General features: G+C 36.9%; 1 protein-coding gene and 1 pseudogene across 1 annotated transcript in view; one reads left to right on the forward strand and one right to left on the reverse strand.

The window, feature by feature from the left end:
• Window positions 1-11,724, forward strand: part of LOC136171048 (ATP synthase F(0) complex subunit C2, mitochondrial pseudogene) — a 35,722-nt pseudogene extending 23,998 nt beyond the window's left edge.
• GRM8 (glutamate metabotropic receptor 8) overlaps window positions 1-26,766 on the reverse strand; it is an 801,794-nt gene that overhangs the window by 527,873 nt on the left and 247,155 nt on the right. The window lies entirely within an intron of this gene.

Here is a 26,766-nt window from a genome sequence, read left to right on the forward strand (position 1 = left end):
AAAAAAAACTGACATATTCACAAGTGAAGCTCTCTGAACCTAAATCAGTTTACTGCACTATATGGATTAAAATGTCATTAAAGTTATTCAGTTATATTTTTTTAAAGAAAAGCATAGTAATTTAGACTTATTCCAAATGTATGAGTTTTTTGTGATATGAATACAAATTGTCTTGAATCTGTTCTACTGTCGAATATACTTCCTAGTACACTAAATTTTTGAGGAAGTTTTCCACCATAGAGTCTACTGTGGTTGCAAAATAAAAATATGCCTCTTGTACACACCCTACATTTTAAGCTTTTTGTTACCTTTTTCTGACTAATGCATCCCTGGGGCTTCCCTGGTGGCACAGATGGTAAACAATCTGCCGGCAATTCAGGTTTGATCCCTGAATCAGGAAGATCCCCTGGAGAGGTGCATGGCATCCCAATCCAGTATTCTTGCCTGGAGAATTCCATGGACAGAGGAACCTGGTGGGCTACGGCCCACGGGGTTGCAAAGAGTCAGACACAACTGAAGCAACATAGCACTGAAGATATCCTTATTCCTTTATTTGCTCAAAGATGAGCTCAGAATGTTTTTCCTTCCTGAAACCCTCGCTGACTACCCCCCTCCACCCCCTCCCACAACCCCTTCCTCTGTGTCTTCTGGTATGCTGTGGACAAGCTTCTAATGATACATGTGTATATCAACAAATAAGCACAAAACTGAGTGATTCCTGTTTGAAAGATGATGAGCTGCTTGAGGGCAATTCATGTCTTTTCATCTTCCTGTCTCTAGCCACCAGCATAACGTGTGATACTTAGTAAGTAATCAAAGATATTGCTCAAGTTAGATTAAAACACAGAAAACAGTGTCTTGTGAAACCAAAGCAAGAGCCAAATATATACTTCCACAAGAATAATGGAAAAGATCTATACACCGAGTAAGGAAGTACAGAGATTTCTTAAAATTGTTAGTGATGATGTCACCTTAAAAGGAAAAGGAAACAACAAAAGGTGTCAGCTTGTGCTCTGAAAATTTTCCCAGAAATAATATGATGATTATCTCCCCTTGAAAAAGAGAAACATATATATCATGATTTCTACACTGAGGGTTTAGGGAGTGGACGTGTTTTGTTCTAATAGCAAAATAATTGGAGAGACTATTGTACTGGTCAGCATGACCCAGCTGGAAAACTTTTGATTTAGTAAACTTGTCTTCCTAAGTAAAACAAAGCTAATTGGACCAATAGAAACAATAATGTGCTGCTCAAGGCTCTCCCAGATCATCAGAAAAAAATAAGTCAATGAGAAAGAAAATTACTTTCGAGAGAAACGAACCAGTGTGACTGTCTAGCTCTGAAAAACGAGAGGACAGGGTGGAGACAGGAAGCACCCGTGGTTCAGACTGGGGCTGTTGGGTTTGCATTGTCACGTGTTAATGTCACACCTAGGGCCCAACCCTACTAGCTCAATCTCCACAGAGCAGAAATAAACAAGGGCTTACACAGCCCTGCTCCATAAGTCTCCCTCACACTAGATCTGCTGTTACGCTCACTCATCCTGAGACACAAAATGCCTGGATCATCTTACATTCACGGGTAAGATGAGTTTCCGGTAGTTATTGTCACTGCTTCATTTTTTCACATATATTTACTTCATAAATGTGCAAAAAATAACTCAGATAATGCTGCAAGTTCAATGGTCTTATTCTGATCTATGCCAGAATAAGAATTCCACAAGCTAAGGTTATCTTAAATCCACTCTCCTTGGGAAAAAACATACAGCAATTTTAGATACATTATATGGGCCTTGCTTCTTCACTTTTGTCTCTCGTTAGACTATTCTCTCCCTTTTGCCCCCAAATACAAACGTGTCCCTAAAAATGCCTAAAAGCATTGCAAAACGGTCAATTACAAAAAACAGCAGTCTTCACATTTAAACTCTTACAGTACTTCATATAGTATTTCTGTAATCCTATTTGTCGTTTTAAATAGGTCCAAAATTCATATGTTGTCCTAAAAAGCTTTGAGAGAATTACTGTCTCTTCAAAGAGAAGACTACTATTAATATACAACTGGTCAAGTGTAAACTAATAAACCATAATCAAGCAAAAATAGGTCTTGAGGAAAAATAGGTCTTGCCTTAAACCTTCATGACTTAAAAGTTTCATATTTGGCACTCATAAGAAATCCCAATTCATGTGTGTGAATATATAAATATTCATGCATAGTTAAATGTGCACCTATAAATGCACAGGCTATGTATACAGATTTCAATGTGTTTTATGATTTCAGCCTATGAAATGTCTTATAGACACACACTGGTCTTGGGGAAACTACCACTTTGATATCCATTAGATGTGATATATGAGTTTTCCACTGTACCATCATGGTAATATAATGCCATGGTCTAAGATTTATCTATTAAGCAACTCAGAAGTATGTAAACACTCTAGAAATGAAAGAAAATTGTGAAGCTATTAAATCATGGTCAGTGAAGTATGTCTATGTCAGTCATAATCTAATCAATCATCCACCTCCATCAAGTTTTAGCTACATTGACATCCAAACCCACTTACCACTTTGGGGTCTTCTTTGCATCCTTGCTATAAGAATGACAAATTGCTTAAACTGGCTGACTGCTATTGCAAGGTCAAGCAAAAGCCAAGCACTGAAACCCAAACCAATGATCCTATCTATAGATGCCTAAATTAACAAGCAGACAAGACTATACATTAAAAGGTTAAACTCTGTACTCCCGGCATTATACTATTTACTCAGTCCAGGAAGCCAGAAGCATGGAACTAAACACTTGTACTATGTTGAACTTTCTCCCACAGAAATTCTCACAGAATTGTAGGAGAAAATTTCCTAAAATGTTTTTCTAATTTCACAGATTGAGGAAACCATTTCATTCAGTGGCTCAATCCTCTTGAGCCTTGCTGCTGCTGCTAAGTCGCGTCAGTCGTGTCTGACTCTGTGCGACCCCATAGACGGCAGCCCACCAGGCTCCCCCATCCCTGGGATTCTCCAGGCAAGAACACTGGAGTGGGTTGCCATTTCCTTCTCCAATGCAGGAAAGTGAAAAGTGAAAGTGAAGTCGCTCAGTCGTGTCCGACTCTTTGGGACCCCATGACCGCAGCCTACCAGGCTCCTCTGTCCATGGGATTTTCCAGGCAAGAGTACTGGAGTGGGGTGCCATTGCCTTCTCCTCTCTTGAGCCTTAGTGGATAACAATAAATGTCTCTAAATAAATTATGGGATTCATGCTAAATGTGTGTTGGTCTTGTCATGGCAGGTTGTGAAAGGTGGTCAGATGAAAGTAGCCAAAACCAGCCAACAGGATACAGATTGTGGCCAGGGACCATTTTATATAGACAGGGACTAGGTGGTAACAGTGCTAAAAACAAACAAATAGCCAAACAAAGAGTAGGAATTTCAGACACTGTGAAGTTAGAAAGATCCCAGCCAGGAGAAGGACATTGGATCTCACTGTCCTCCCACCCCTTTAACTCTCCCCCAAAGCCCCTCAATAAAATGGCTTGATTCCCTCTGCACTCCCCTTCAAAACAAAAGACTAGGAAAAAGTCCATAATAATAAAGAGAAACACATGTTGAACACTTCATCTATGTGTAGACTTTGATAAGCATCTGAAACATTCTATTCTATTTTCATCAGCATTCATTCATTCATTCAAAAAAAGAAGCAAACATACACACATGCATCACTGGATATAAACTAGATGAGGAAACACAGGTCCAGAGAGGAGTTACTACAGATCTTAAAATTACTGAATCACTGATGGGGGCCTTGAAGCAGGCAGATATACTTAACTGGAACACTTAGCAGATGCACTTAACCAACTCACCCTCCCCCATAAGTCAAGGAACAGGACTGATTTCCAAAAGGCTGGCCAAAGCTTCATCGTAGGCAAGGTTCAAGGCTGGGACAGGTGGTCTGGGCTCCCCTGAGCTGAATTTCAAGCTGGACAGGAGCACAGGCAGCTTCAGGACAGGGTATGTAGGACAGGAGTGGAGAGAGACACTGCAGGCAGGAAGACACAAGAGGAAGCTGCTCTTGGGTAGAAATCAGGGCCCATTTTGAGATTCAAGCCCCACAGCAGAGAAAAACTAGAAACAGATACCAAGAAGGGAGTATTTCAGGATTTGCAACAAGACCCTAGACCCTTCTGCCCTATTTATAAGGCACCAGTCTGGGCTTCCTGGTGGCTCAGACAGTAAAGAATCTGCCTGCAATGCAGGAGACCAGGGAAGATGGGTTGGGAAGATCCCCCGGAGAAGGGAATGGCAGCCCACTCCAGTATTCTTGCCTGGAGAATTCCATGGACAAAGGAGCCTGGTGAAATATAGTCCAAGGGGGTCGCAAAGAGCTGGAGACAAATGAGCAACTAACACTTTTGGCTTTCAATTTGCGCTAACAAGGGTGTACAAGCCCATGCAGGCAGAGACAGAGCCTGCCCGTGACTGCAGCCAAACACCAGGTCTTCTAGGCTGAAGACCACTCATGCTTCTAAAATCTTCACTTTCAAGTTCCAAATGCTATGCTTTCCTCTTTTCCAATTATTACTATCTTCATTCCCATACACATCTATTAGAAAAAAGCAACAATAAGACATCTACTTAGTTCAGTCATCTGGGAAATGCTACGGATAATACAGTACTGTGGGTCAAATAATGCATTCAAGAACCAGTCAATTTAGTGGAAAAAAGAACAATCAAATTGCTTATTTTGCATCATGCAGAGCAAAAAAATTACAACTTGAATGCTGTGCTTTTCAAATAGTTGTACTGAAGTTGGGAAGACATAATCACATTCACCAGGCATCTCTGCACTTTGTCGCTTTGGTATATTATTTTTTAAACTGCCTTTTTTTTCTTGGAATCAAATTTATTTATCCTTTGGGGATGCTTAATTCCTTAATGTCAATCAATTTTTTTTCACTAAAGCAAGCAAGTTCTTTGTTTTGCAGCTAAATTCTTAATCAGCTTTTGTTCAGAAACTGTTTATTTCTGTCTGCATTACAAATGCTAGATTTAACCAATCTGTCAACCCAGGATAATATAAGGAGGGATCTTTTCAGTTTGTCCTTTCCTCTCAGGAACACAGATACTGTATCCTTACTTTTTTAGAAAGAATATAGTAGGATTAGACTAAGACGGAGAACAAGAGGAGGTCAGACCCAAGAAAGATATGTGGTCCTTCTAGAACTTTCCCATGTAACATGGGGAATTGTAATCCATTTGTGCTAAATGCTTTGACTATACTCATTATACAAAAAACATTAAAGTCTAGTATATTTTGTTACCATAGTTCAGCCTACTGGAAACTATAATTAAAGCACATTTAAGCAAATGCAATTTTATTTGTTATTAAGCAACTAAAAGCTTAGTCAACCTCGCAAATATGACATTATTTTAGGATTACAATATAAGTCAACCCGCTAGCCAATAAACTTTATTAGGTCCTATCTTTATTAGCAATGCCTCCTATTCCTGTTGTAGGAGACCCCTATGCTATGTAAGAGTGGTTCTCAAGCTTTAGGAAGCCTCAGCATAACATGCAGGACTTCTTAAAATATCTGAGCCTTGCTTTCAGGGTTTCCTTACATCTGGGTTAGGGCCCTAAAATTTGCATTTCTAATATATCTCTAGGAGACACTGACGCCTCTGGTCTGCAGATCACACTTTAATGCTATATAATGTACTGGTTAGAACTTTGGAGTCAATCCACCTGGGTTCATATTCTGCTTTTCCAGTATTTATATATCCTTGGGCAAGTGACCTCATCTCTCTAAGTCTCAGTTTCTTAATTCATTTAGTGGGGACAATAATATTTATCCAAAAGGTTAAGATCCTGCAAGCCACCAGGTATGGCCAAAAAAAAAAAAAAACCCCAAATCAAACCAAACCTAATTTTGTATAAATTTATGGTGATTACAGTTTCCCCTCACTCTAGGAATTTTGTATGAAGGTAGGAGTTACATATAACTTCCCTCACTTTAACACTAATGCTCTCACCCACAGGAAGAGCATCCATTCTCTAACACAACATAGAACAGGGCAATATCTCCTCACATTTTTATTTGGGAGCTCAAGATATCTAAATAACTTCAGTCAATGGTCTCTGGTAATCTCCATGCACATGGGTTAATGATAACAAGAAAATCAAACAACATTCATTTTAGTTTCTAAAAATTCTAAGAATGTAAATCTTTAATGAAATGTTGGAGTAAAATCATAGCTGTATTTGCAATTCTCCAACTATGAAAATTTCATTTGAACTGTTTCTTATCTTTTGACTACCCAGTTTCTCCTTTAATGATGAAATTGATAACAAATACTCAAACCAAGTAGAAAAAAAAACATAAGATATAAGGAAGGTAGTATCAGGAACATTTTTTGAGGGTCCAAATAGTGACAAACTGTAGCAATAATAACTAAAATTTCAAAATACACCAGTATAGATGACTATCTCATTTTCTCACTGTATTAGGAACACACACACACAACACAAACTACCAATGAAATCTATACTTCCAAAAAAATCCTTTGTACCTTGGAAACCTCTTTTGGTCCTGGCTCATATTAAATTCCTTTCTATAGTTACATATTAAAGGTTTACCATAATAATGATTTTTTTAATTGTGGTATTTAAATTTTTCATGTTTCTAATTACAGCGTAAGAAATACAAGATATCATGAAATTTAACAAAAATGTCTACATAATTTAAATGACTACATGTGTAGAATATAATTTAATATAAAACTCAGTCACCTGAATAATGACATCTTAGACACAGTCACACTGGTCATAGAGAATATCTGCCAGCTTAGGTGAAGAGGAAGTAGCAATATCTTACAGAAAATTCATTCCTGTTTATCACTCTAATGACAGAAAGTGAAGACAAAGTATAAAGAGCCTCGTGATGAGGGAAAGGGTAAAGTGAAAAAAATTGGCTTGAAACTCAACGTTCAAAAAAAGACTAAGATCATGGCATCCAGTCCCTTCACTTTATGGCAAATAGAAGGGGAAAAAGTGGAAACAGTAACAGATTTTATTTTCTTGGGCTCCAAAATCACTGCAGACAGTCACTGCCGCCATGAAATTAAAAGACACTTGCTTCTTGGAAGGAAAGCTATGACAAACCTAGACAGCATGTTACAAAGCCAAGATATCACTTTGCCGACAGAGGTCCATCTAGTCAGAGCTATGGTTTGTCCAATAGCCATATACGAATTTGAGAGTTGGACCATAAAGAAGGCTGAGTACCAAAGAATTGATGCTTTTGAACTGTGGTGCTGGAGAAGACTCTTGAGAATCCCTTGGTCAGCAAGGAGCTCAAACCAATCTTAAAGGAAATCAACCCTGAATATTCATTGGAAGGGCTGATGCTGAAGCTTAAGCTCCAACACTTTGGCCACTGATGTGAAGAGATGACTCACTGAAAAAGACCCTGATGTTGGGAAAGATTGAAGGCAAGAGAAGAGGGCAGGAGAGGATGAGATGGTTAGACAGAATCACCAACTCAATGGACATGAATTGGAGCAAATTCCAGGAGATAGTGAAGGACAGGGGAGCCTAGCGTGCTGCAGTCCATAGGGTTGCAAAGAGTTGGACACAGCTTAGCAACTGAATAACAACAAATAGGGGATAGTATTTGTTCAGTTGATTCTGTCTCTAATGTTTTAGTTGCACAATGAATGCAACTTCACTCTTATTTTCCACAGAAAAAGACAAAGACTGGTCTTGTAATTCTTCAATTCCATCCATCACTCTAATATCCAACTCACTCACTTGTATACACCTTCCACAAGGGTTTATCTTCATTAAAGAATTCCTTGTGCATTTTATCTATTTTGATCAAAATGTGTATAAACTTCTTACAGTTTCATGATATCAGTGTATATGACAATTCTATTTTCAGTTCTTTGAAAGACAAGAAAAACCTCAAGAAATAAGCATTAGCAGAGTTTTGAAGATTCTGATTTGTTTTAACAAAAACATCAATTATTTCAAGTCCTTTGCTGATTAGGAAGTAGTGGATCTCACTCAACGGTCAAAGCATTTTGATCGTATGTTTTGTACTCCCATACAATGCCTTGTTATTTACAATAATTATCTGAATGTTTGATTTTTTCCAATATCCTTCTCTCAGTCTTGTGTGTCTGTTAGGGAATCCAAAGGTTTCCTTGCCTAAGAAGAAATATGCTAAAAAGAGAATGAGACAACAACTTCAGAAGGAAAGGATAACAGGCAAATGCCCTTCCCTTCTTAGGTATAATTCTTGGGATTATAGAAAATGTAAAGACCTAACGTACATCACCTTCAGTGAAACCTTCAGAAGATCTTTTAACTTATCTTTGTGGACAAAATGCAGTAAGTAGAAGCTGAGTGCATGAATATTAAGACAGATTAGTCACAGTTTCAACAATAATACCCAGAGGGTGCTAACATGGTTCTGGGTTTCCAACATCATAGAAGGATTCTTTCCTAGGTTCCATTTGTTTCAACATTTCACATTCTCATCAATGAGAATGATACCATAAAGAGGACACCATAGAATCTATAAACAAGCCAGTGTTGGATGATTGAAAGGGATCAAAAAAGAAGCTGATATGTTAGAAACAAGGGCTGAATAAGATGAAAAGCAATAAAAATAAATGCAAAACGAGGTGATTAAATCCAAAGGACAATTGTTTTGTACAGACTGGACAGTAGCAATAACTTAGTAACAATCCATGCAACAAAGGCTTCATGATATTAGTCTATGTTGTTGTTCAGTTGCTCAGTCATGCCTGACTCTTTGTGACCCCATGGCCTTTAGAAAGGTTAATATGCATCAACAGTAAACTGAAAGTTTGTTGAATGAATGAATGAAGGTAGTATAGAATAATAGGAGGGATGAAGAAAAAAGGGAAGGAGAGGGAGGGAGAAAAATGAGGACAAAACAAGGGGAGAGGAGACAGTCTATATGAAAAGGAGAAAAACTCCATAGACCACCCTAGACATACTGCAGTATAAGTATGTATGGACCAAGTGAATACCCTCAGGAGTGATCTGTCGAATCAATGCCATTCAAGGAACTCTTGAAGGAATCATGCATCTTTAGCCTTGGGTATCTGATCATCATGTTCAAATACCCTAAGAACTTCAGTGGGAAAAAGAATTGGACGTGGTGTTGTTTCAACAAGTAAGACAAATGAATGGCAGGCACAAAACAGCAGAATGAGATTCTGTAAGCATATCTTAGTGTCAAAGCTCTCCAAGGATGGAGCTCCTGGCCACTCTCTCTCGAAGGTGCTGGATCTCTGACTGGAAGATCCCTGGCAAGGGTTTTGAGAAATTAATTCAAGCATCAGATAGGTGGTAAGATTAGATAATTTTTGAAAATCCCTCTTAACCCCAGGATTCCAATATTCAAACACCCTATTGTGGGGCAAAATAGTTCTTGCAAAAGATTTTTTCTAATAAAAACAACGGAAACAAATGACTACCCTGGGGAGTGGAACCAAACCTAGAGAATCGTCTATTTTCTTGTGTGTTTGCTCTTTAGAGAGTTAATCTCCTTCCGCAGGAATGTATTTATATCTCTTTGTCCTCTTCTATACTGACTGACTCTGGTAATTTGCACATAGCGTGCTTTATCTTGCTAAATATAACAGTCCATCCAGCATTCTCCCTTTGTGAGAAATCCCTCTTTACTCTCATAAATTATATGAATGGATATGAAGCATACTTCCCTTTCTTCAATAGAGATTATTCCCAAATGTAGCCTGAAACATGCCAGACATCTGCTCCTACATACAATTCAATACATGATACTGATATGTATTATCACTGGGTGAATTCTGAATACAAGGCCAATTTAACACACTCCTGAACAACTCCTTCCTCCTCCGCTGGCCCAGTCACAGAAATCTCAAGGAAATCAGAAGAATTCTAATATTTTCCCAAATGAGCTATAACTAAGCAGGTGAATCTACTAAAATGAAAACCACAGTAGAGCATTCTAAATCTAAATATAAATAAGTATAATGACAAATGTTTCTCTAATAAATATTTTAAATATATAAGTACTTTACTCTCTGTTGTATTTTAATACTCAAAGAGATTGCTTTTCCTTACTGTGAATTGTTCTTAGAGTTGGGCAGAGTTTATTGCATGCTAAAGATCAGAGGGTGCGACTGTATACTCATTTTTTCATTCAATATATACTTAACTATGTCTTTTCTAGCTGCTGGATATATCATCATGAAGAAAACAGATATGGTACCTGTTTTCATGGAGCTTACTTTCTAGTGGAAAGATCAACCATAACAGGTAAACAGTTAATGGAAAAGATTATTTCAGTTATGAACTTTTTTAGCTATGCAGCATGTGGGATCTTAGTTCCCTGACCAGAGAACCTCCTGTAATAGAAGTGTGGAGTCTTAACCACTAGATAGTCAGGGAAGTCCCTAAGTTATGAATTTTAATGCTAGAGTATCTTCCTTTCAAACTCATGGAAACACGGTATCTTTGTTTCATTCAAGTGAGCCCAACACTACAGCCATCAGTTCGTTTTCCCTTAATGGTCTTCAGATGGAAAACACTGATGCTTTTAGGTTTTCCTTAAATCTACTGGGGTTTTTTTTTTTCAGTCTTTTTTCTTTAGAATTTCTATCCACAATTTTTTTTTTTAATCTTAACACTTCTGATTCCAAATTTTGTTTAACTTTCTCCTTTCTTTAGGAAAAAGAGCTTGTATGTTCTCAGTATGAATCAAGACTTTTTTCATTAAATAAAGATACTATTACAAAAATATCCCAAACTAATTATCTTAAATTATCAAAATGATCATTCTCCACAGTGCTGTTTACTATTTTACTATTTTTTCTGCCTTTTTCTCATTTAACTGTCTACCCACAGCTTGAAAAAAAGCATCTCGCCTGTATGCTTTATTCCATCATCAAGTGTTCTCCAGGCTTTGTAGTTCCAATGATCACATTTTTAGATGCGGCTACTCTTCACTACTTCTATTTGACATTCCCTCTTGGAAAACCTCCACCCCCAGCTTCTTCACCTTGTTATTAGATCGCCTTAGTTTCATGTCATTAGTATCTTGAACTAATATCTTTATTCTGTTCCCAGGGGGTCATACAGTCTAGTCTGTTACTACTTATACCTGAATGACTAAAACAACTTCCCCCAAAGGTTTAATATCTCAACTTCTCTTCTTTGCAATTGATCATGTACACTAAATCATAGTTAATCTTGAAACAGTCTGCCATTGCCCCTCTCTGTCTTATCTGCCACTGTCCCCACCCCCAGAAAATATATGCCTGCCCCAAGTTCATCTTCTTTGCACTCACTGGTCAGGATTACCTCTCAGCTGCTGAGTCAGCCACTCTCTGTGATGGTACTAACAGATGAGAGCTGAACTTGGCAGTCACACGTCCCCTGACCTTACTTATCCCTAGCAGCAGCTTCCAAAAAAGCACCGTTTCAAGGGACATTGACGCAGCAGCCAAGTTCATTTGGGTTGGAACTGCCACAGTCGGAGGGGCTTGGCTCTGGGGTAGGGATTAAGACTGTGCTTGGGAGCCTCAGCACTGGTTATGCCAAGAATCCTTCTCTGAAGCTACAGCTCTTCCCTGAAGCCACTCCGGGCTTTGCCCTCTTGGACACTATGGGGGTCTTTTGCCTGAGGATGGCCTTTCTCATCCTCTTTGCAGTGTGAAGGAGCTGTCTCCATCTCCCAGGGTTCTTTCTTCCACATCTTGTCTGCTCTGTATATTTATTTCCCTATACCTTTCCAAGCAGCCTGGGAAAAAATGGTCAAGTCAAGGTTTGACAGAGGGATGACAAATAGTAAATACTGTATGAATAAGAAAAATTATAGCCTGTCATTACCCTAGCTACAAATGCACCTTGGCTCCCTAGTACCTACAGAATCAAGTTTTTTTTTTTCATGAACTTAGTGCTTGGAGAAGATAATGCTGAAACTGAATAATTCTATTATTAAAGTGACCTTTTCATTTAGGAGGATTATAAATAAACTGTTTGGTCCCTGAAAACGATTTTGGATTTTTCAGGCTAATGTGCCATTGGCTCTTATGACTTAGGTACCTGCATATGTCTCCTCACATTACCTACCTAAAACTTTCCTAATTATCTTCCTCCCATGTTTCTACCAAACTCCTTCCACACAGCATACACACGCATGCACGTGCGTGCGCGCGCGCGCACACACACACACACACACACACACACACACAAAGGAAGGAAGAAAAAAAAGTTTTTAGAAATAATTTACTGAGTTCACTGACATAAATGGGAGTTTTAAGAAACACAACAAACTATTTCAGCATTATTTTGGCCAAAATATATATAGCTTTCCCATTTCCTTTACACCCACATGAAATCTACACTACATCTTTTTCCATAGGATCCAAAGCTCAGTAGCTTGAATTAATTACAGAATGACATTCTACAGGTAACTTTTGTTTCAACACCTGCAAAATAAAATCAACTCAGCCTTTGAAGAGAGGATCTACTAGTGATTAATAAATTCACCACTGCCCAGGAGGATAAAAAATAAAAAGAACAAACTGATTACTTTGTTGTAATTTCAAACTAAATATTTATCTTCTATGTATTTTACTTGTCCAAAGAACAAGACTGCAATTTGAGTTTATTAGTAACTGAAGCAGAACTAATGAAAGATTCCTTATTAGGATGTTCTAGCTACCTTTTCAAAAATATCTATTTCTTCTTTCATGAAGATTAGACGTATAAAAGAAAATTCAAGTTTCTTTTATGAGTATCATAACTAGCTCTAGCAATCAAGGGAAAGGAAGTTTCTCTTATCTTTCTGCCATATTTTATTGCAGCTAAATTAATCCTTGTAGTTGTATTATGTCTTTAATACAAGTTAACTGATGCTTAAAGTAACTAAAGTCCAACATTTTTCCCTTTGTTATAATAATTAGTTCCTATTATCATAAATGTACTAGACTCTGAGAAACTCTGCAGACTTTTATATTTGTTACTTTTGCATTTTTCAAGATTCCCTAAAAACTATTCAAAATTATTAATACACATACATGTATATATATTATAATATACATTAATATGCATAAGCAATCTCACTAGATGAGATCATAGTCAATCAATGCTTAACCCACTTCTCAATACCACTGTATAGGAGCTTCAGGATATCAGAATTAATTTCATTGACTTGGAGAGTGCAGAAGACATAAGTCATATTCCAGGTCCCTGGCAAATAAGGGTGTTTAAATACTTCTGCATCTGTATGACAATATTTACTTAACAAACACATATAGTACTTCTATGTTCAAAGACTTTTATGAATGTAAATTCATTTACTCCTTCTAAAAACCTTGTGAGCTAGGTAGTATCATGATCCCCATTTATAAACAGAGAAACTGCAGCATAAATAGGTTAAGGGTCTTGCCCAAGTCCACAGAGCTAATACAAGGAAAATCCATAATGCAAACCTAGTAATCTGGCTCCAGAGTCCGAGCTCTTAAATGCTCTGCTAGGCTGCCTCTCCATCTTCAAAATTATTTGCATATTTAGAATGTAATTTCAATACTAAGAATATTAAAGCTTTTAATTTTGTGGAAAAATAACAGTTTTCCTTTCATATCTGAAATCACTTTGTGGCTGCTCCTACACAGACACCCAAGGTCTCCCTGACACCCCCCCACACACTGGCTCAGGGGCTCTCTTGCTTTGCACCATCCAGCTCTGTGCCTTCTCCTGTAGCAGCACCTATCACAATTTCTGCATATTAAATACTATGTCTTTCAGAGCAGGGAATATGTCTTTTCAGAGTTGCATCTCAAACACGTAACTGTGCAGATAAAGCATTGCTACAAATCATCCAGGGGCCAGAGTTAAATGACTTTCTTATCAAGTTCTGACACTGGTAATAGCAGATTAGGACTTTCCAGGTGGCTCAGTAGTAAAGAGTCTGCCTGCCAATGCAGGAGAGGCAGGTTCAATCCCTGGATCTGGAAGATGCCCTGGAGAAGGAACTGGCAGCCCACTCCAGTATTCTTGCCTGGGAAATCTCATGGACAGAGGAGCCTCGCAGGCTATAGTCCATGGGGTCACAAAAGAGCTGGACACGACCTAGAGACTAAACAATAACAACGCCAAATAGATTTCTTCTCTTTACCCACGGGAGTAGGCACACTCCAGTTTAAAAATTAGCCAGTATGTGGACATGGGCTGGGCATTTGAAGGAAATGATACTGCAGAAAAACAGGTAAATGGATGGTCCACTTTCTTCTTGGCATAGGCTATCAAAATTTGACAGTCTTTGAACTTAGCAACACTAGAGTTTCTCATCTGAAGAAGTGGCATCTCAGTTGCACTGAGCATTTGAAGCTAAAAGCCAAGGAATATATACGAAGCTCCTCTGACAAAACACTACCATCCAAGTCTCACAGCAAGCAAACAATTGCCAGCTAGCACATTGCTCTGCACAAGAAATGACGTTATGTCGTTTTATGCAAAGGACATCAAAACAACTTGTCAGTTTAACAGAGGATTTAGATACATCAGGAGAAGGCTTTAACGTATCACTTTAAGCATTTCCAGGAAAATTGCCTTAGAAGCTCTTAAGGCACAATAATTTGAACTTAACTAGACTTAACCAACACAAACTATAACTTTTCTAAAGTGTCTATTTATAAGTGTAAGGACATGTTAGAAGAGCTCTACTCACTCTTAAAAAAGAAAGTTCTCCAGAGACAGGGTGATTTATTTACTTTCATCCAGCAACATTCACTCATCAAATTGTTAATTGTGTAACCTTAGTGCTAGGCACCCTACTGAGTACTTATAGGAATCATTTTTCTGCTGATAAAACCATATTTTAAAATCAGGTTAATAATTTACAGATATTTTGTCAAATTTAACAACAGTAGACAATAAGTTTTCATAAACATGGGAATAAAGCAGAATTTCAATTGACACAATTCTACATTTTTTGCTGAATGCAAGAAACATATGTAGGTATGTATCAGCTTATACAGGTAGTTTGAGTATTCTTATTAACTATCCATTTGGCATTTTTGCCTAATTTGATCAGTCAGTTTCACTGAAATAGTCAAACTGGCTTTAGCATGTCGACAGGGATGGCTGCAGGTCCATAACATGAGGGCTGATGGACATCAGAAGACCAACTTCCCTGGACCACAAGCTCTTGAGCATAAGAACCATAACTTCTATGGTTCTGGGGCTGGATGCATTTCCCAGTACAGGCCAGGCATCAATATATTAGTGCTTGAATAAGTGACCCCACATAACCTCTTTCAAACCTATAAAACTATTTTCCATTTATAAAAATCTCCAGAGATACCAGACATGAAGATGGCCACTTGGCCGTTACCCTTATAATATTAACCCTTCCTAAATGCAGAGATCATATTGAGGCTCTTAAAGCAAAATGATTTGAAACTAACTAGATTCATGAACCAAGGCAAAGCATAACTTTGCTAACAGCTATTCACTTCAGTGAGATTTCCTTAATGCTCTTAACTTTTCATCCCTGATACTGTTTTATTTTGGGTTTTGGTTTTTTACCTTTTGGTTATCTTTTGGGGGTACTCTAATTATTGTTAGAAGATAACAAAACAACAAATTATAACTCTGCTTCTTGGTAACCAGCTTAAATTCTTTTTTAACAATACATGATTATTCAAGCTTATCTCTTTTTTAAAATATTGATAATATCATAATATGAAATGTGCGCCCTCCACTGTACTATTGGTACCCTTTCTACTATAATGCATGTCTGCATGATCTCTTAACTAAACTCTAAGCTACAGCAGGGTCCAGGTTCCCATCCCTTTTTCTTGCCATCTCTGACAGGTTACACATGACAGTACTCCAGAAACAAGTTGGAGAAAGATAATAGAGTACTGCAAAACTGAGCGCCAGGAGCTAGCAAAGAAAAGTGCCCCAAAGCTCTCTGATGGAAAACTGAATTACAGATTCTACAAGAAGTGAAATATTCTCTTTTACTCTCCCTCTTTCAATCATGACTTCTAAAACTCATGCATCATCATAATCAAATTCCACTAGTGCTAACCTGACAGCGTCAACATTTTGATGTATTTATCGGGCAGACCAAAGAGCTATTCTTGGGCCCTAGCCACCTTCTTCTGTGGTTAGGAATGCTAACAATTACTTTTCCTGCTTCTCTTTTGTAAGCCAAGGATTCTCATGCGGCACAGTTCTAGCTGGCACTATCACTTGCCTGGTCTTCCTGTCCTGAACATATGATGTCTGAACCTGCATTGTGCAGATTGCAACCATGAAGCAAAACAAATAAATAAATAAAATGTGAAAATGAAAGGCCAGCTTGTTGGGAACAGTAAAAGCAAAGATAACAAAGCATTATTGAACTATGCAAGCAAACCAATGTAAGCAATCTGCTTCTTTCAGGAAACTTGATGTGAGGAAAAGATTTTTATTTGTGTAAGCCACTGTTAAGGGTCAAATGCCTTCCAACTGAGTCATCAATTAAGACAGTTATGGTTTAAATCCCAATTCTGCCTTTTATCAACTATCTGACTTTGGGCAAATTACTGAACATCTCTAAGCTAAGTTTCTCATCTGTATAATGGACACAAGTATAACTGTTATTAGAGGATTGTTGTTAAGTATTGTGAAAAATATGAAATAACCCATGTAATTAGCAGAACTTTAATATTATTCTCAAACATTAAAGATATATATATAAATACTAAAATATAAACACATACAAATATTTTTAAAGTAAATGCTGTGTCTTTTCTCCTCCCCAAAAATTGCATATAAAAATTAAACATTTAGGGTGGTACAGAATTCAACTTTTTGTAAAATAATTCTCACTCTATATCTCTTTTATGTCAAGACATCTACAATTGGCATTAAAATGTAAAAATAGACTTTTGTGTGATTGCATTAGGTGGTACTACAATTACTATAATTAAAAATTTTTGTTCTAGTTATTTTCATAGTAAAACAAACCACTTCCTCAAGCATAAGGATAGACTGGAATGGCTTACAGTAACTCTCAACTTTCTTTTACCATCTCACCCAGAAACAAGTTATTGGTTTTTATGGTTATTAATGATTATAATGATTACCATTTCATTTATTAGGATACTTTCAGAATATTCAACCATTTATTTTGGATCACTAAAGGAAACAGCAGGCCTCTGGGTTTTGTTTCCCCTTGTTTTAGTCATAAGCATTTCAGTTTCACCTCAACAAGATCATCATTCCAAATGCTTCTCTTTGGAAGCTTTATCTTGCAAGGTTAATAAAAGACAGTGTTCCTAAGCCTAGAGACTTTCCATTTATAGCTTTCCATTAAGCTTCTTAAAGGTAGATATTATTCCAATTAAATATTTAAAGGTAGATCCTTTTATGAAATAGCTTTTTTATTAATTCAAAAAGAGATAATTATTTATACTTCTAAATCCTTTCTAATAGGATTTGAATTGACCTACAACAAAAGACATAAATAGATCAAGATGGAAATAAATCAAAACATACCAAAGTACTAGAAAAGTAGATGCAAATATAAAAATCATCATTGATGTGATTATGCACAACATTCAGCTCTGAGCTTCCATGAGACTAAGAAGAAAATGGAAATATAGTTGATTAAGCAATTTCTCATGACTTTATGGAGCAGATTTGTAATACTTTTATATACTAATTCCGAGTGTGGCCTTGGTATTAAATTCCATTAGGAATTTATCTTATGGGTCTTTTTTCAAGGAAAATTGAGTTTCATAATATTCAGTATTTTCATCAATGAGGTTCACTAGCTACTTTGAACTCCAATAAAAGTCAATAGCATGACATTATGCCAGTAATTTTAAAATTATTTTTAGCCATGGAACCAGGGAAATAAAATATTATGCAGCAGCTCATATATAACATGGACAAATAAGAACTGCTCTAATTGAAACAGAATTAAAGGGCCTGAAGCTAGCATAATCACTGACTACAGACTCTGGGTAAGGAAAAAGCCTGTGTAGCCAACAAACTGATCATATTAGTTACAAATATTAAAATGGAAATAAAATGTCCTGCAGCTAATATCACATTTAATGGTAAAAGATTGCATGTCCTCTCCCTATGACTGGGCACAAGGCAAGAATGTCCACCCACGTCAGAGCCACTGTGCCTGACACCGGAGGCTCTAGCCAGCACAGGGAAGGAAGGGGATGGGGGAGGGAGGAAATACCAGGCACACAGACAGGAAAAGGAAAAGTAACACTATCTTTACTCACAGTCAATCTGATTGAGTACTGGCTGTATAGAAAATCTTAAATAAAAAAAAAAACCACTAGAACTAAGCAACGTTGTAGCATACAGGATCAATAGCAAAAGAATCACTACTTGTATTTCTATATACAAACAACAGAGAATTGGAAATGAAACAAAAATACATTTATGATAGCATCAAAAAACCATGAAATACTAAAATTTAACAAAATGTGTACACAAGTAGGATACTTACAATTACAAAATATTACTGAGAAAAATTAAACAAGTCTTAAGTAAGGAAGTTGCGGAAGACTAAATTGTATACCTCCCACTTAAATTCATATGTTGGAGCCCCAATTTCCAGTGCAATGGTATTTGGTAACGGGACATTTGGGAGGTAACTGGGTTTAGATGAGATAATGAGGGTGAAGCTCATATGATGGAATTAGGGCCCTTATAGAAGGGAAAACGTGAGAGGGCTTATTCCTCTCTCTCTACACACACACAAGAGGTCACGCAAGCACACAGCAAAATGGCAGCTTCCTTTAAGTCAAGTTAAAGAAGCCTCAGGATAAAAACTACTTTGCTAACTTGATGTTGGTCTTCCCAGCCTATGGAACTGTAAGAAAACAAAATTCTGTTTTGTAAGCCATCCAATCTATGGTATTTCATTATGGCAGCCCGTGCTATGACAGAGATATACCATGTTCACGGGTCAGTTGGCTCAACATTGTTAAGATATCAATTCACTCCAAATTGTTCTACAAATTCATCACAATCTCAATTAAAATCCCAGCAGGCCCATATAGCTAAGCAATTCCACTCCTAGATATATACCTAAAATAATTGAAAACAACTACTAAAACAGATATGTTTATGTCAGTGTTCACTGCAGCATCATTGACAATAGCCAAAAGTTAGAAACAACTCAAGTGTCCCATCCACAGATGAATGGATAAACAAAATGTGGCACATTTACATGATGGAATATTATTCAGCCATAAATTGGAATGAAATTTGATACATGCTACGATATGAATGAATCTTGAAAACATTAAGTGAAATTAGTCAGTCACAAAAGAACAAATAATATATGATTCCATTTATGTGTGATGTCTAGAACAGGCAAATTCATAAAGGCAGAAAGCAGATTAGAGATCACCAAGGGCTGGGGAGTATTGAGTATTGCCCCTTAATGGGTACAGACTTTCTGTTTGGGGTCATGAAAAACTTCAGAAATAGTGGTAATAGTTGCATAACATTGTGAATGCAATTGATGTCATTGAATTGTATACCTTAAAATGGTTAAATAAAAATAAAATAAAACAAATTAAAAAAAAATGGTTAAAAGAGCAGACATTATGTTTTATATATTTTACCACAATAAAGAAAAATATTTACAAAAGAAAATCCTAGGAATTTTTTTTTTTTTTTTTTAGAAAACAAGTTGATTGTAAAATATACATGACTATGTGAAGGACCTAGAACAGCCAAAATCACTTTGAAAAGAGTAACTAAGTTTAAGAACTTATACTACCTGATCTGAAGACTCACACTAAGGCTACAATAATCAAGATAATGTAGTATTAGATATATAGCTCTAATATGGTCTATATAGATACATAGATCAATGGAGGAGAACTAAGTATCTAGAAATAGATTCACATACAATCAATTAATTTTTGACAAGATGCCAAGGTAATTCAATACTGAGTCTTTCCAGTGAATGGTGAAGAACATCTGGACGTGCACATGAGTAAGTGAACTTTGAGGTTTCCTCAGATTATACTTCAAATTAACTCAAAATGGATCATAGACCTAAACATAAAAACAAAAACTATAAATCTTCCTAAAGGAGAAAACTTTGCAAAAATCCAGCATTAATCAATTGAATTTCACCAAAATTAAAATCTAATCTTCAGAAACCCCAGTAAGAAAATAAAAAGCTAAGCATCAAAATAGGAGGGACCAGGATGAAATGTTACACATATGTGTGTGTGTGTGTGTGTGTGTGTATATATATATATGCTGCTACTGTTTATTCACTAAGTTGTGTCCGACTCTATGACTCCATAGATGGTAGACCACCAGACTCCTCTGTTCATGGGATTTCCCAGGCAAGGATACTGGAGTGGGTTGCCATTTCCTTCTCCAGGAGATCTTCCCAACCCAGGAATTACACTCGAGTCTCCTGCTTGGAAAGTGGATTCTTTACCACTGAGCCACCTGGGAAATCATGTATACATACACACATATATACATGTACACACATATGTGTGTATAGAGCATATGTATGTAAATGTATGTATACTTTCACATGTGTGTATATGTGTATACATGTGAATGTGCATATATATGAATTTATGCACTTATAAATTAATATATATATATGAATTGATGTGCATGCATGTGTATCTGACAAAAGACTTGTATCTAGAACTTAATAAGACAACAAAAACCTATCATAAAAAATTATGAAAAGGTTTGAACACTTCATAAAAGAAGATATACAAATGGCAACTAAGTACATCAAAAAATGCATAACTGCATCAGTCAAAAGAAAAACGCAAATTTAAACCACATTAACATACCACTGCAAATCCATCAGAATGGCTAAAAATTTAAAAACTGGATCAAGTCTCATGCAATGCTGTTGGGACAATAAAGTGGTATAATGACTTTGTAAAGCAGTTTGGCAGGTTGCAATAAAGTTCAACACACACCTGTCATATGACCCAACAATCCGAAGAGTGATTAAACTATATGCCTACCCTAGAAGAATATCCATGGCAGATTTACTCTTAGTAGCTGAAAAACTGGAAAACAAACCAACTATCCATCAATAAGTGAATGGACAAGCAACTTGTGAAACATGGTTTCAATGGATTACTACTTAACATTAAAATATATAGACCATTTTACTATTGTTACGAGCAATGACACAGATTACTTTCAAAAACATTTTGCTGAGCAAAAGAAGACATACATACTATATGATTCCATTTATACATAATTTCAGTACAAGCAAAACCATTTTAAAATGACAGAAAATAGATCAGTGTTTGCCCAGGATTGTAGCTAGTGAGAGAGAGGGGTGACTGCAAGGTGGCATGAGAGAACTTTTTTGGGTCATGGGAATGTCTTATATCTTGATCGTGATGGTGATCACACAGATATATGTTGTTCATTGCTAAGTCGTGTCAGAATCTTTGTGACCCCGTGGACTCTGCAACACACCAGTTTTCCCTGTCCTTTACTATCTTCCAGAGTTTGCTCAAATTTATGTCCTTTGAATCGGTAATGCCAAAATTCATTGAGCTTTATACTCAGAATGGGTACATTTTATTATGTGTAAATTGTACTTCAATAAAGGTGTGAAAAATTGAAGGTCAGAGGAGAAGGGGATGACAGGGGATGAGATGGTTGGATGGCATCACTGACTCAATGGACATGAGTTTGAGTAAACTCTGGGAGCTAGTGATGGACAGTGAGGCCTGGCACGCTGCAGTTCATGGGGTCACAAAGAGTCGGACATGACTGAGTGACTGAACTGACTGACTGAAAGGTGTGAAAAATAGAAATAAATACTTGCACCCATGACTGAATTCACATCATGTACTTCCTGAGGCTGTGACAAAATGGATTATCAAAACAATATAGCCATGCTCACGCACAGGTAAGCAAAAGTTTGAGTGTAAGTTCAGTCTTTAGAGTCCTCTGGACAGCAAAGAGATCAAACCAGCCACTCCTAAAAGAAATCAACCCTGAATATTCATTGGAAGGACTGATGCTGAAGCTGAAATTCTAATACTTTGGTCACCTGATGCAAAGAACTGACTCATTGGAAAAGACCCTGAAGCTGGGAAAGATTGAAGGCTGGAGGAAAAGGGGACGACAGAGGATGAGATGGTTGGACGGTATTACCAACTCGATGGACGTGAGTTTGAGCAAGCTCCTGGAGTTGGTGATGTACAGGGAAGCCTGGCATGCTGCAGTCCATGGGGTCACAAAGAGTCAGACACAACTGAACGACTGAACTGAATTGAAGTTCAGTTTGAGATTAAACAAAATCCTGAGTCACTAGGAAAATCAGGGGCAAGCTCTCTCTTATGCCCAGCTGAGGAAGGTCCACATTCTTTTCTGCCAGCAGTGAACATATTCTAGGTCAACAGCTCAAGAGCCAGGAGCCAGACTATGAGGTATTTTCCTCCTGGAAGAAGATAGCTACTCTGGCAGTGGGTACTTGAGATAGGACTCAGGAATCCTTTGTTAAAGCCAGCTCTCCAGAAGGTATATTCTTTAGTAAACTGTTTTATCTGTGAATGGTTTGAGTTTTGTGGTTTTTTGTCACTTCCATTGCTTACCTACCGAGGACCATCCACTAATTCTCAATTTCTCACCTTCAAGGTAGACCAGAAATTATTTTAAAACATTGAAAGCATAACAAAACTGGTGGTTTATATTTTTTTTTTGCACAGATAAAAATTCATCCTGTTCCCTAAATTTCTTAATAAAGTTCATTTTCAATGATGATGATACAGTCAATTTCTAATTCTAATATTAATATTATGGTTCTCAAACACTTCAGGATCTTAACCAAATCTTCAGAAGTCTATGATGGGCCTGGAACCAGAGTCCAAGGATATGCATTTTAACATCTCCCTAATGATTCTAGTGTAGATAGCCTTCAAACACAGTCTGAGAAACACCACTCTCCTGGGTTCCCTGCTTCATAGCTTTGCCAGAGACACTTAAACTTTTACTCTTCTAACTAGGTTGGAGTGAGTTGACAGACAGGCTAGATAATAATCAAAATACATAATCAAAGTCAATTTAGTCATTATATATTTTCTTCAAATATGTCTCTCATGAAGACATAACAAGATTATTTTTATGTGGAGTAATATATATCTGATTGCTGACCTTGCTTCTGTTAAACAAATCTAAAATACAAATGGCATGGATTCTATAAATAACATGGTCCTAGGAAAACAACCTATAAAGAACCTTTATACTTAACACTTAGAGAATGGCAACATGGACTGCTTAAAAGAATATGAAAGAGCTTGCTGTTACAGATTAAATTTCTTCTGAGAAAAAGTGTGAACTCTTACAGGTGGCATCCAGATGGGGAATTAGTCCCTTCTCACTCACAGAAAGAAAAATCTATAAAACCTCTTCTACACAGTGGAGGAAAGGGAAGATAATCTGTGCCAAGATATTTTGCACCCTATGCATTGGAAGAGTGCTGGCAAAGCTTGGGAGCAATCCATATTAAGTGTAACCGTGTAGTGTCGAATAGAACAGATAACTAAACTACAGAAACTGAATTGATGAAGAAGCAATATGTCAAAGTCTAAACTTTGAACAAAGATAGACAGATTTCATGACTATGTCTGGTTTTGCTCTTAAAAATGACCAATGCAACATGAACCCACATGGGTCAACATGCAATGCAGAAGATGATGAGTTATGGATACAAGTCCTTTGTCATACATACATGCACACACACCAATCCATATATATATGAATTTATATATACATAAATAAATTCATAGAAGTACACACACATTCATAGAAGTACATACACATAATAAATTCATAGAAGTACATACACACATTCATATATATACACACATATCTCCAGAAGAGAACTAGGATGACAATGAGAGAGGATCAGTCACAACTTGCCAGAGACCCTCCTAGCCTCTCATGGTTAAGGATTCACTGACTCAATGGACATGAGTTTGAGCAAGCTCTGAGAGTTGGTGATGATAGGGAAGCCTTGCGTGCTGCAGTCCATGGGGTCAAAGAGTCGGACACGACTGAGTGACTGAACTTACTTAACTCCTTAATGAGTCAAAGTGACAGTTAACCCCAGAACAATATGTAGTCGCATCTGAATGCAATTGTTTATAGATTTTTCTTTATATATGTGTGTGAGTGTGTGCTAGTTACTTAGTCATGTCCAACTCTCTGCAACCTCATGAACTGTAGCCCTCCAGGCTCCTCTGTCCAGTGTGACATCCCATTCTCAGTAATTCCTTTTAAAGACTTTATAACCACTTTCACTGTTAAGAAAAAGTATTCAAACTAGGTGAATCCAATGAACAACTGCAATTGTGATAACAGCATCTCTTTTTATTAGTGGCTCTTTTAAAATTTTAAAATTTGTTGTGAGTGCTTTAATCTAAAAAATAAATTATTTGACTAGGAATTCAATTAAACAACTCAAAAAGGACTGCACAAGTTTGGAAACAAATTGATGGTCATTTTTAAATAATTAAACTAATAAAATAACAAACACATTAGTAAGATCAAAGAACCTAGTAGATAAAGTTAAAAATTAAATTACTAAGGGAAACATTTGAGAAAATCAAATGAATGCAGAGAAAAAACACAAAACCTAACACAATTATAAGAAAAATAGCATATATAGAAAGCAGAAAAGGCAGATACATGCAACAGAAAAATATCCAAAGATATGGTGCAACTAAACTTCTCTGATAATTAAGGGGAAAAATTAATCTGTATATTGAAAGCACACAATGTCAAGTCCAAGAAAAAATTGATAAGCAATGACCACCTGCAAGAAAAACCTTTGGCTACAAATTTTCCCCCAACTTCAAGGGTTGAAGTTGGAAAACAACTAAGTTATCAGTTCTTGCTGTCTATTATTCTACCTCACACATAGAGAGATTTTTAGGATGATAACTACCAAAATTATAATGACTATTTCTGGGAGTAGAATTTGACGTGGGCAATCACATTTCTTTTTGTAAGCTTCCTCTATTGTTCTTATGTATATAATGAACATATACTACTTTAAAAAGCAAAACATGACGAAAGGAAGGACGAGAGGAAGGAAGAAAGAAGGGAGGGAGGGAGGAAAAGACTATGGATTTGCAAGGTACTATTTTATCACTTTTCCTATTACCTGATCTTTACCACCACCACCACCACCCTCCCCAAAAAAAAGAATAGGAAAAAAGAGGAGGAAGAAGAGAAAGAGAAAATAATCATCCATTTTGTATTGATCACAAATCATGTATGTGGATTCTTGGGAACATCTGCTTATATCTGATATATTAGAATTTTACTCAGTGATTTTACCTGATATTTGTCTCTAATTTAGAGTATCTGAAAGAGAACTCCGCATATATAGAGACCCAACTGTGCTACTGATTAAAAGAGGTCTGCGTTCCCTAAATATTTACATTCCACTCTAGGAGAACACAGAAATAACTTACTGTGCCTGTTGCTTTCCCATTGGATCATACTCTTTCTCAACAAAACCATTCTGGATCATTTTCTACATCCAATTATCTTTTATACTAGATCTCTGGTAGAATGTCAATACCCTGAAGACATAGGCTGTGCTGTCTCCTTGTTTCAGATAATGCATGGCTTTGCATGGTGGAAGTACTAAAAATAAAAAGTAAAATTGTAAGCTAATTGACAGTTATGGTGATGATATTGTTTCAAACCCCTAAGGCCAGGCTGTGAACTGTCTTGACCAGACATATCTCCAAACATCTGATATTTGTAAGTAGCAGATCTAAGTGACTTTGCCAAGTGCAATTCTGTTTGCAATGAGTCTCTTACGATTATCTACTACCTTCCCATTTCCTCTCTTGGCATTTCATTTAGAATTTTAGTGACCGGCTCACTGGAACCCTCTCTTCCACTATGCCAGGCATATTTTTAGTAACTTTAGTAACTTTTTATTTTAGTTTTCTTTCTCCATTGTGCTCATTTAGCAAACACCAAACCCTACCTACTCCCCACTTGCACCCCAGTACCTGAAAGTGGCTGGGAAAAAAGCCACACACTTGGGTTACCTGATCTCATTCAAACTTTTAAGAAACAATTTTAAGAAAATCATTCCTTTTATAAAAAATAAATGTATGACCGTAAATCTCAAGAAACACCCCATCACCATTCAGCATCCTTCTGTGCTTTTATTGTAAATTCATTTCCTACTCTACCAAAAATGTATTTTATGTACTTTTCTTCTTGTCTCAAACCCTCAATACTCTCCCTCTGCCTCTCACTCTGGGCTGATGACCTTGATTTCTAGTTCACTGAAAAGTGCCAAGCAATCAGAAAAAAAATCCTCATTTTCTTATCACTGAATCTTCCAGCCTTATTTCACAGGACCCATACACTTGGTCTTTCTTCCCCATACAATGGAGGACCTCTCCTGGGTCCATTTAAACCAGTGCCCTGGATTCCATTCCTCCTCCCCTATTGATAAATTTTGTTACTGAAATTCTTCTACCCTCCTTTTCTGCTCCCTCTTCATTTTCCCCTCTCTCAACTGGTCATCAGCCTGTAAACTGGTTATAAAAAGTCTCTAATTGTGAAAAGCAAACAAACAAACTAAACTCCCTTGACCCTATTTGCCCTCCAACTTCTGCCCATTTCTTTGCTTCTCCTTTGGGAAAGCGTATCTCCACTTACTCCCATTCTCTCTTTA

Source organism: Muntiacus reevesi, chromosome 6, assembly GCF_963930625.1.
Source record: "Muntiacus reevesi chromosome 6, mMunRee1.1, whole genome shotgun sequence".
Taxonomy (NCBI): domain Eukaryota; kingdom Metazoa; phylum Chordata; class Mammalia; order Artiodactyla; family Cervidae; genus Muntiacus; species Muntiacus reevesi.